The following is a 12,528-nucleotide window of genomic DNA, read 5'->3' on the forward strand; positions in this document are numbered from 1 at the left end:
TCCATGTTTTTAGAGTCCATTCACTTCGTTTCAGACCTCAAATTTCACTCTATACCTCCATACTTTTCTGCTGTGGTCTGTAAAAGTCCTTTATGATCCCAGTAAAATAATAAATCAATTAATAAAGATTTTGGTTGACAACATCACCGGATTATTTCAATAACCGACCAAAGGACTGCAACCCTAACTTCAACATTGAATATGTCTATTTGCGCCCTCTGCTGGTTTGTGGATGAAATAGAGGTGGTGCACTTGCAGATTTATGGGCAAAACTGGCAACATGTTTCTTTGCTTTTAATGCCACCTTTTTGTCTGTGAAAGTAACTTTATTTGGCAAAATTGAAACTGAAAGTAGTTTCTCTGTTGTTAGCGCTTAGCTAGCTTGTTTGCAAATGGCAGGGGGCGATAAAGGACACTTCAACTCGCCCCACAACAATTCATTTTCTCAACAAACTCTGAAACATCTTATTTATTTATGGAGAGAAAGGTGATCAGTTCATCTGTGATCCAAAGTATGTCAGTCATAAATGTTAGCGTTGCTGCAGCATTCCTGTTCTTTATTTACTACTATTATTTGATCAGGTACAGCCTAAATCTTAAGACCAGTTGTGGATTTTTAAAACTGTAGTAGCTTTTTCAAATTTGAGTTGTGTTTGGAGCTCTTATAGATGAGTATTTCATCACTCACCATTGACATTCAAACTGTTGCCACTCACTGCTAAAATTTTGAATGTTACCTAACCTGCCAGAGACCCCTCTCCACAATTTCGAGCCAGAATCATTTGTGGCTATGTTTTATTTCTGTTGGTGAGGGAAACCTTCTTGGCTTTGAAGAGAACTAAACCAAACAAAGAAACTGTTGTAAAACTGGGTAAATACCAATGTAAGGGTTTCCGAAAGTAATCCCAAAAAGCCAGAATGATAGCACATAGAAAAGCCTGACCTTTAAACCTCTTTCAGCCTGATCGCACAGTTGGAACCCCGAGTGCTCCTGGTATGTGAGTCTTTGTGCTGGCAGCTGAGCGTCGGGTCGCAGTCTGTTGAAGGGAACAGGTTGCTCCGTCTGTTAGGGCTCGTCTCACTGCTCTTGACCTTTGCCCTTTTGCCGTGACAGCCCCAGGGACGCGAGATATTGAAGTTCCACTGTTTACCGGAGCCAGATTAGCGCAATAGCAACACACTAGCCAAAGCTGTGTGGTGGAATGGAACTGCACAAGGGTTTGCTGGCAATGGCGTTTGTGTTGTGTCAAATTGTCTCACTTTGTTTAAAGTGTTGATCGTCAGGAAAAACAGTGTCCAGTGGTAGTAAAAATAAAATAAAACGGTATCAAGATCTTAGTGTGGCTTGTAATTACGCTTGAGACCGCGTCATGGCCATTTAGCACAAGTTAGAAATTTGCTGTATAAAATCGTTCACTATGATTCAAATAATACAATTATACAATACAATTTCATAGTGCGTTCTACTGTATGGAATTACTTTTATCTATCTTATTGCTAGAAAGCATTCCAGAAGCCAAATGCAAGCCAGAAGCTTTGGATCGCATTAATTGGCTGGTACGGTTCACTTAAGACAGTGGAGGCACTTTCGAACCCCACCGATCCAAAGCATACCTTTAAGTACATTAAAGGATATTCCTGGTGTATTAATCCTTTGTGGAAAACATCGCAGCAGGCCTATTGTTGGCCTGTAATGGGAGTGTAAACTGGTGCATAATGTTGTCAGTGGACGTGGTGGTGTGAATGGACTGTGAATTGGGTTGGACGTGGTCTGCAGTCTCTCGGGGACAGCTGCTCCCTCTGCGGATCAAAGCTGCTCCATGCTTTTAGTTCCTGTCTAATTGCACATTCTGGACCCTAGCTCTATAATGGAAGAGCTGGATACTGCAAGTCATCGTTGATTTAATGTAGACCTACACTATTGCAACATTAAAACATTTATGTAGTTAATCTGCAAACGCTGGAGCCTAATAACTTTGATCAGGATAGTTTGGAGGACTAGAAGGTTTTTTGGTGATCTCGGATAGCTGGACTTATTATACATCTTTTAAAGCTTAGACTCTCTAGAATACAACCATTTTATCCAATTAACCGACCCCAATAATAAGCGCAGCTCCATTTCTCAGTGCAGAAGTTTGTTTGTGTGTCTGAGATGTCGTAGTGCAGCTGAACGCAGCTCCAGAGTGACGCTCCTGTCGAAGTGCTCTGACCATTCATGGCTCTGACTGAGGCAGCGCTGGATTTAAATAATTTAGCTACTCATTCAAGTATAAAAGTTAATTTAACAGATCACACCAGTGACAACACTTATTTTTGATCAAAGTGTCAGTGTGGAAAAGAGAGAAGAATCTTGTCAGCTAACATTTGAAGTCGGGATTAAAATAAATCTTATTTGTGTAGAAGATCTGAGGAAACACTCCTGTCCGAGTGTTTTAAATGTGTCAGATTTGATGCTCCGTTTCGTGCTTATCACAAATTTTTATTCTCTCATTGGCTACTTTTAAGTGATAATGCCTGTATCCCAGTCATCAAAAGAGGAGTTTACGCATATTATTGACCACAACACACATGCATTGATAAGGCGCACAGCAGACTTGTACGTTCACTTCACTAGTTTAAGTTTATCTAAAAGAATGTTGTGCAAGCAAACTCTCAGTCTTTAATATACACTGTTAAGAGGCAGAATAACAATAAATGTATCCTTAATAAACCCGATTAAAATGAGTCCGACACACTTTTTATAATCTGCTGTCTATAGATTATTTATTTTACATGACTCAATATGTCTGCAGTTATATCGGTTATTGTCACCTCTAACTTCCTTACATACTAGCCTCGTATCCATATCGGTCAGGCCCCAGTAAAAATGCTCCAATCAAATATAGCTTCTGCTACTAACTATTGTAATGTTGATTAGTTGTTAATTACAAAAACACTGGTAGACAAGTTGTTCTTGTTTTCATTTAGTGTTTTATTTCTTCATTATCCAATCAAAAAGCAGAATGAGCCTCACAGGCTGCCAGGTCCTACGACTAAATCCAGTTTGAAATAAACCTAAAATAATTTCCTTTGATCTAAATACTCATTACTTTGCTTTTTGTTGATTACCATACCATCTAAAAACTCAACATTTCAATTGTAGTCACTTACTACACAAAAATAAATAGATTGTTAGATGTCCTTCCTAGAACTGCTTTAATTGTAAAAAATAACTTCTAGCAGCCCATGAATTATCCACAGATTTCAACTGATAATACATATGTTGTCCTGTTACAGATTATTCAAAGTGTATGTACTCTGGTGATAAGAGACACTATTTTCTTGTTTCATATTCCCAGGCTTTGATGCGGTCTGAAGCGTGACAGAACATAGTCATTTGGTTGTGTAATGTAGGTCACACAAGAGGCTGAGAAAGAAGCTGAGAGAGGAGACGAGCTTTGTCAATTTTTTTGTAATTTAGCCCATCCTCACGAGGGCCCAGATTTACATAATCCGAGTATTCACTGTCAAAGCCTTGAAAGTATAGCATGTGTGTTCACAAAGCTAATAGTCGTTTGGTACAATGACGGAGCACCTAATAATCCAGTGTTGGACAAATCCTTCTGACTTTTCTTGTGTGGCGGGACAACAGCTGGATAAGTCAGGTGACGTACAATACAACCAGGGCCGGCCCAGCCTATAAGCGAACTAAGCAGCCGCGTAGGGCCCCGAGGCGTTAATAGGGCCCCCAATCTGGCAACACGTTTTATGCGAAGTGCAAGCGCAGCGTGCGCCACTAGTGTAGTAGCGCTGCTGGCGCGGCAGCGCACACTGCGGTAACATAACGCACAAACCGCATTTATTTGTAATGACAATCTGGCAACCAAGACACCAGACCTGCGCTGATTGGGCAACTTCATTGTGCGCGAGGAGAACGAGAGCAAAACATAAACACAACAGAACGTGGTCCCTGCGTGGTCCTCATGTCCAGAGGAATATATCCCCCCGATGCCGAAAAACGAAAGAAGAAACTTCTTGACGATGTAAAGAAACTGCAAACTCAACAACACTCTCCAGGTATTGAACTTCTCTTACAAAGAGACGGTTAATGCTGCTGTTTGAAACAACACGATTCTGTCACGTTAGTTCGCTCAGGCTGGAGGCGACGAGAGCTCTGCCCCGCGCATAATATGTGTCTGAATGAAAGATAATAAGATTAACATTTACACCAGCCCGGTAGTGTCAGCTGCAGGTGAGGCCGGTGAGGGGCCTCTATGCCCCGGGTCACTAAGAGGCGGAGATCCGGTCCGGACGAGCGCCGTCTCGTCCAGAACCTCTGACGTGAGACTTTGGAGTGAACAGTGTGCGGCCCCTGTCCCGGGCCCCTGTCCCGGGCCCCTGTGCAGCCTCAGTTAGAGATGAGCGGGTTTGAGTGTGAGATCAATCGTGACTCGTGATGTCTGTTTTACTTTGACTTCTTAAAGTGCAATGAGAGGAACGTAAAGGTTTATGCACGTAAGGTCCATCAGCCAATCACATCGCAGCATTGTTTCACGCAGGAGTCCAGTGTGTGACGTTCTGATCAGAACATTTATATTGTAATTAACTTTTAATAGAGCAATAAAACATTTCAATTTATTTAAAAAGCATCATTAGACTATTTGTTATAAATTATAATAAATTGATAGTGAAAAATAACCAGACATATTATGATTACGTCTGTTATAGAATAATACTATATATTTTTATATAAATGTGGCAAAGTTGCAGAAACGCAGTCTCTTCACTATAGCTAGGTTTGGACCTTCACTTCTCGTTCTGTTCATTCTCTGGGAATAACATGTTTGCACTGTTTTATCAGTGTTAATTGTTAATCAAGCAATGCTTATGCCATTTGTTTAATTTAATATAACTTGTTTTGTCACTTTGGCAAGAAGGAACAGTTGGGAGCAGTAAAAGATAAATTAGTAAGGATAACTATTAATTTTACATTTTCAGTTAAAATGAATCAATTTGATCATAATTATTTTTCATAGCCAATATTGTATTGAGTAATTAAGTACCATAATGTATTAATAACTGGCTTTAGTCATTTTCTCCTGGCACAGTTTCATCACATCATCATTTTATAGCATTACAACCTCAACATTTTACTCTTATTTTAGCCGGCTGGACCACATTAAAATGCACCAGAAGACATGAAAAAGGTCTGAAAATCTCTGACCCCCCTGTTCATTAATTTAAACTAATGTGCTAATGTGGCTGTAGACCCTTAACACCCCAAAAACATATCTGGGACGTGTGTTATTTGTACAGGGAGTAGAGGTGATGTCAGCGGAATACCAAGTTGCATTGTGGGATTTAAGTTAGCAATATTTGAGCTTGTGAGGTGCTGAGAATAAACTAACTGGCAAACATATGCCCTGGAGTTTTGGTGCGCTTTGTTTGCGTTGAAGAAAGTTCCCATATGTGAATTGTTTACTGACAATGGCAATAAAACTGATTCTGATGACGTGGTGAAGGGCCCCCAAAAATGTTTTCGCTTAGGGCCCCCTGAAGGCTTGGGCCGGCCCTGAATACAACTGACTGGGAACAGAATTAGAATGTGTTATAGAAATAGATTTGGGTGGATTTCCCTTCTCTCAACATCCCATTTTCCTTCTGGCAGTATAAATTGAGTTCTCTGACTGCTTCTTCTTTTTTTTCTTTTTAATAAGTGGCGAAACATAAACTTCTCTTGGATTGGTTTACTGGCAGCTATTTGTCATTGGTCAAAAATACCTTAAAAGCAAGCATTTTGTGGTGAATGGGCTCGACTCTTCACAGATCTGACCTGTAACTTCGTGTTGGATTGGGTACCGTTCAAAGCTACCATTGTGGTACTGAAAAAAAGTTTAGGTACTGATATTGGAAAAAATAATGGTAACTGAATCTATGGCTGGGCAATATTGCACAAAATTTCATCACAATGTTTGATTCAGTTTTATTTTTCAAAAACAAATAAAAATAAAATTGACTTTCAATATTTTACCAACTTTAGCAAAATGGGCTTATGTAAGTCATTTAACATAAACGGAGTCATATTTCTTCGGCCAGTCTGCCAAAGACGGAACTCTCGATTAAAAAACACCAAGCATGTCACTGATGCTTAGAAATGTTGGAATCTTGATCTCGATTAAAATTTGACTACCGGCAATTGCCCAGCCCAACCAAAAACTGCTACTAAAAAAATATTTTCCTTTTGATAACACATTTTGCCTGGTGGCTGCTTGGAGAGTTGCACAGAAAGTGACTTGACAGTGTAACCTCAAATTAATGATGAAACTAAAAGTGGCATTTAATGGAATTCATGAACATTAGAATGTTTAATTGCTTTTCTAGAAAATGGTTAATACACAAAAGGTATCACAAAAAGTACTGTTCAGGTACTGGCTCCAAAAAAATCAGGTACAAAGACTCCAAACAAAGTAATACCATCTCCATGGGGAAAAGCTGATGGCAGTCCTTCCGTTTGAAAAGTTACATTAGGATTCAGCATTTTGTCACAGCAACCCAAACTTTGAAAAAAACAGAACAAATCTGGTTATAGAGCTGTGCATTTTTAGCCCCAACTGCTCTAACAGCTTGTCACTTCTCTTATGCCAAATCATAACCATTACACAGAATCCCCAATACCTCTGCAAATATACAACCTCTTCCTTCTATAACTCATCCCTTCTTCAAACCCCAGCTCTGATTGTTCTCCTGACAGAACCACCGCGGGCCCTTCTTGCTCGACACGCAGTCCTGGCCCTTAGCCTAAACTGGGGATGTATTGTATAGGCTCCTACCTCCGCTCCTTCAAACCTGAGCACCGGCCAAGACCACGAACGATCGGTGCTGCTACGGCTGCTTCTGGTTCCATGAGGAGAGGATCAGAACAGAGCGTGCAGTGGAGGGGGAGGTACAAACACCACCGCTATTCTTCACCCGAGCCGGAGATAAAGAGTGTGCCTTGAGGCAAATGTATTTATGTTGAAAGAAGACGGTGAAAGCAGCCAACTATAGAGTATGCAGTGGTGGTGAAGTATCTCGGCCTGTATCTTGAAGGGGTTGTAGGCTGGTAGGATGGATACCAAGAACAAGATGGGTTTCAGAGATAATGATGACATTCTTCGTGTGGACTGCATTGCTTTAGCTTCACGGGGTATTACGTCTCTGCTTTGATTCTTAATTGTTTTCAGTTTTCTACTTCATGACGAATGCTTTGTAAAATATTTGGTTAGAATCGGGACGGGTGACAGTCGCAGTACGGGTGTTCACTACTCGGAAAGGTCAGCACCTTGAACCTTGCTTCAGTTCATTCATGGATTACAAGAATTGTCAAAGAAGTCCCATTGTCAGATCACGACTGGTTTTCCTGGATTCCAATGACTTTAATTTATTTATTCTATTTTATTATACCATTTTGGGACACATGGCTCCTTGACTCATAGTAGCATTTACTCTGAACTGTATTTTTTCACAACCAACAGCAACTTAATATACCATTTAGTTGCTTGAGCTCAAAATGGCAAAGACCAGCGCTGTAATTATATGTGCCTACATCTTCATACTCTAGATTGTTGAACCGTTAGGACCCAGAGCAGTCGAGCCCAGATAAAACAAATGGGGCTAACGTTGGCAGAAGGCAGCTAGATAAGACTCTGGTGTTTGTTGTGGAAGTAATTGGCTCCGCTGTATTAAGGCGCATAGTTTGTTGTCATTAGCCGCCCCGTATATTTTCCCTAGCCCGCGCCGATTACAGATAGGGGAACAGTTCCACTCATGTTCAGCGTATAATTTATGACTTTGAGAGACGAATGGGCTGGTGGAATGTTCTGTCCGACACTTAACCAATCGTGTTCTGGCAGTTCTGGGCATAGACGTGCGTCCTGACCGCAGCGCACATACATGCCTGGGCAGGGGCAGTGTGGAAACTCAATGACACAACTGTTTAGCAGACTCCCTGGCCTCCCGTTTCCCACACCCCCCCGGCCCCTTCGGAGATTTCAAGGTCGGGAAAGGTCGGCGACGTGGAGGCATGGCTTGGGAAGAGAAGAAGTCACTGAGAGCAGTAAACGGTTTTGCATAAAAGTTACGAGCCAATGAAACTGAAGCATCATTTCAAAGATTGCATATCCCATTTACACTATTAATTTGGTGCTGCTGATGCTGCGTTCCAGCTGTCCTTGAAGGTTGGAACTCGGACTTCAGAGTTTTTGTGTTTCTGTAGTTGTTTTCTCAGAGTTTCTGGGTTCTAATTGTCAAGTCGGAAAAAAGAATGAGCAGTGCATGTACAGTGTTGACTCAAACAAGTAACATAAAATAGAAAAGTGCCCATACCAGCTCAAATGCTGATTCAATTTGGTCAATGTATTAACCCTGACATTGTTTGTAGATCTGTAAGTTATAAATCTGAGATGTAATGGTGATTGGTGTAATGATTCCAGTTTTAATTTACAAAGTTGGACCTCGGGAAATCTGGGCTCCAAGAACAACAGAAATATATTTCATTCATTCATTCATTTTCTACCACTTGTTCCCTTTCGGGGTCGCAGGTGACTGGAGCCTATCCCAGTGACTTTGGGCCTTAGGTGGGGTACACCCTGGACAGTGGCCAACTTGTCGCAGGGCCGGGATATATTTCATCCTTTTGCTTGTTAGCATTAGCCTGCTAAAATAGCTAATTCTGGAAAAAATATATTGTCCGTCAACTCGTCCACTACATATATCATTAAATCATTAAATTATCGACTCCATCTTTTGCGTTCCATCTCCAGCACCTCCTCAGCTCCTCAAGCCCCTCCTTTTCACTTTTCACCACCAGTGTCTTTGTGACAATAATAAGTTCAATAAACTGTCATTTGTGCCTTTTGGTTGAAATTGTGGTAAAGTTTAACAAGACAAATTTTCCTTTGGATTTTCATCAAACTTGAGGTTACCAATGTCTTTGTACCAACTGTGCCAGAATTTTGCATCTTTTTCAGCTTCTTCAAATTTAAATCTTCTACACCTGGCATGTCAGGCCGCAATCTGGGCTGTGAAAAGAATACTGCACCAGATTTATTCTGAAGGGAAAAAAAGAAAAAGAGAAAAATTGGGATCTGTCCACATGGATACAATTTCAGAACACAATTTTGACTGTTTTGGATATGACTCATCTATACCAAGCCAATATGAAAAATAGAGCTCTACTGTATCTGGTATATATTATTATTATTATTTGTTTATTTATTTTTATTTTGTATCAACTGCCATGAAACTAAAAAGCTGGCATGTGTGTTCGTGCTTCAAATTATTTTAGAATGGAGAATAACGCTGGCCTTTATAAAACTTTCCATTCGTTACGTTTCCTTTATTTTTGTACCTAATAAGTCTGTGTTTTTATGTCCGCAGACATGTTGTGGACTGAGAGCTGAGGTCTTCATCGGAGTTGACAGGACGAGAGAAATGCCCTCTCCGCCAGCACACGTCTGAAGTCTGTAAGTATCTCACAGAACGGAGGAGGAGTAGAGGGGACGCAGGGAGGAAAGAGGGAGGAAAGAGGGAGGAAAGAGGGAGGAAAGAGGGAGGAAAGAGGGCAGCTGGCACGAGACAGGAGAGCGTGAACCCTGACAGCTGAACATGCGAGTGCCTGACTGGGTGCATGCGTTTGAGCCTGATGATGGTGGGTTAGGAGGGGAGGGAGGGAGGGGTGGTGGAGGTTATGGTGGAACAAAAGGCGTGTGGACAGCTGTCTCCTCCCTGCCACCGGCTCCTGATCCAAATGGACAGTACACACACATGTGCAGTGCGCTGTGGTAGGAAGCTTTGATGAGCTGGCCCAAGACATCACTACTTTCTATAGGTCCATTATGTTGACATTTATGGATGATATTGACATGGGACAGGTACAGTGACAATTTATTAGGGCTTTTTACCTTTTTATAAACATTTTTCCCCATACTTTTTTAAACTATTCTTGTATTATTCCTTATTTTGAACGGCAAAATTAGTCAAAAGTAATGTTCATTAGTCTAATTAGATATTATTTCTTTGGAGCACTATAGAAAGTTACTATTCTTCAGAGATTTGAACTTGTTATTTAAAAAAAAAGAAAAATCACTACCATTTAAGGACTGCACGATATTGGAAATAATTGCGAGATATTGATATATTTGCGATATTTGAGTATGATTTTTGACACAATAATTCAATAAAGTTTTGCTAAAACAAATACACACTTAATGTATCAGTTAAACTCTGTCAAAATAAAAACTTAACAGAGACAAAACCAAGACTAAATGATGGCTAATTTAGATTGAAAAAGGAAAATTGTATATAGAATCTGTAGTTGCCAATGTTGCGATATCAACAGTTTTCGGCAGTTATTGGCACCTTGAAAAAGTGCAACAATCTTGGACCAGAAGGGTTTTCATGCCAGGGTTCAGATGACATGGTGACATTCTGTGCTCCTGCCGCCGTCTGAGTGGAACATTTCATTCTATAAACTGAAAACAAGTATACAAGTTGGTGTATATCTTTCATGGTCGGAATGTACGGATAGTTGGATAGTTGGAAGTAGCCTCTTGCCTGTGCGTCTTATTCTTCTTTGTTTCGGATTTAAGACGGAAAACCATTACAAATATTCTCTAACTCTCTATTTATATCATTTTCATATTTAAGCGGTGTAGCACCTCTTTCATAACAGACAAACTGCTTATTTTGGTGTGAGATCGCTTGTGAGAAAAGTGTAAATTGGCAGTGTTGATTTAAAGCTAATCTATTAGTCATCTCTTGTTATTTCACTATCCTAAGTTACTTTTAATGTCAACATTTTTGTGTTTTTGCAAGACATTTGTTTGTGTGATGTCCGTGTATGGTTATTTGGTGTGCTAGTAATAGTCCAAGATGTACCCCATCATAGAGACAATTGTGTATTTGCAGTATATAACATTCAAAACAACCCATAGCTTAAAAACTTGAGCTGAGGATAGGTTAGAATCTGATTTATTTTACTGTAAATGTTCTTTCATGCCACTTTTGGTTAATATCGTTGTTATTATTACTGGGCCCCTTCCAGATGTAACATGCAACACGTTTTGCTTAATAGTTTTTTGTTGCATGAACTCCCATGCAGTTGTAGTCTTCAGGAGTGGAGTTTGGGACAGCTACAGAGAGATATTACTTTTGAGAGCATTTGCTCATTTTCAGTCAAGTCGACCAAGAATTCCTTTAGTCAATTAAAAACTTAAAAGTGAAATTCTAATTATCTCACATCTTCTTGATATTGGAGAACTTCTTGTACCCAACGTTTACCTTCACCAAATTCCTTAAAAAACAATACAAAAAAAACATACCATGCCCCTCTTTTCTTCCAATCAACATCCAAAACCCATGTGAATCCAACAGCCAACATGCAAACTGTGATGAATTGATGGCAGTTGCTGAAGGCATATTAGGGCAAAGGGTCTCTTGGGGAGGGGTTTGGAGCTTGGGGGGGGGGGGGGGGGGGGGGTAGCGGGTGTACAGTGGTGGGGAGGGCAACTTGGGGCAAGCCGAAGCCAGCGAGGCGCTCCATTGGCAGTTGTCATTTGAGGAGGGGAATGGTAAGACGCTCCATGTGCTGTCGGGAATGGGACACTGAACTGACGTGGATCTTACTTGAGAAACTGTCGCCGAAACTTTACTGAGAAAACGGATACGTGCCATCTTCGACGGTAAGGACTTTGGCTTAGCGTTTGCGTTTTAGCTCCTTCAATTTTCCTCACCGTTTTCGAGTATGATCGTCAAGTCGCCGTCAAGCTAAAAAGTTTGTCCTTCCCACAGCTGTCATGGTCTAATCATGTAAGGGAAGGGGGGAAGTAGATGAAGTAGCGTTAGTGGGGGGCTAGCGCTATTAGTCTGGCGCCTCTGAGGACTTTGCAAATGGAGATAGCAAAGAGTGCGAGGTGACATGGTAGTTGGGGCCTGGTTCGTATCGCGGACCGCTGCGAGTCGACACCTTCCCCAGAGAAGAGTGCCTGTCGCGGGGCAGGAGATGGAGGGGCAAGGGGGGGGGGCTGGCTGAGATTTACGGTTAGCCGCTTGTGTTGTTGTGCTTCTTGTAATGCCACACCTGTTCAGTTTGTTATTTACATTGGGGCTCTTTACAACCCGTGATTCACGCTCTTTGGTGGCCATTAAAACTGGCTTAAATTACACATAAAATTGACATTCTTAGATGTTATTCTACAAGCTGAGCTGCTACTTTCAAATAATGGAGCCGTTATGTGACTAAAGTTATCCAATGTCAAGTTTGATTTTTGTTTTTTGCAATGGTTTTTGTAGGAAATGGCATTTTATTCATGTTACTTCAACTTTGCTTCTCCTAATGTTTTAGCCCAGACTTATGTTGCTGGCTGACAACATTTGGAACAGAATGCGTTGAGATTTTCTCAGTTTAATAGTTAAAAAAGTTTCTTATTCTCTTTGATTGACACTGTCTTTTCCAAGGATACCCGATGTGACAAATTTAAAAAGACAAATGACAATTAAGAATAAACTGTG

At 40.8% G+C, this 12,528-nt stretch overlaps 1 protein-coding gene across 9 annotated transcripts in view; it reads left to right on the forward strand.

Annotated features, from left to right (window-relative positions):
• The window catches only part of mef2d (myocyte enhancer factor 2d), a 174,440-nt gene that overhangs the window by 41,762 nt on the left and 120,150 nt on the right, over positions 1-12,528 (forward strand). For all 9 annotated transcript variants that reach the window (XM_072461409.1, XM_072461411.1, XM_072461412.1 and 6 more), the window contains exon 2: positions 9,397-9,482. The gene's annotated coding sequence lies outside the window, so the exon portion shown is untranslated. The remainder of the gene's footprint in view (positions 1-9,396; positions 9,483-12,528) is intronic.

Source organism: Eucyclogobius newberryi, unplaced genomic scaffold (genome assembly GCF_026437365.1).
Source record: "Eucyclogobius newberryi isolate DKJ021-1_F unplaced genomic scaffold, fEucNew1.0.hap1 SCAF_3, whole genome shotgun sequence".
In the NCBI taxonomy this organism is placed as follows: domain Eukaryota; kingdom Metazoa; phylum Chordata; class Actinopteri; order Gobiiformes; family Gobiidae; genus Eucyclogobius; species Eucyclogobius newberryi.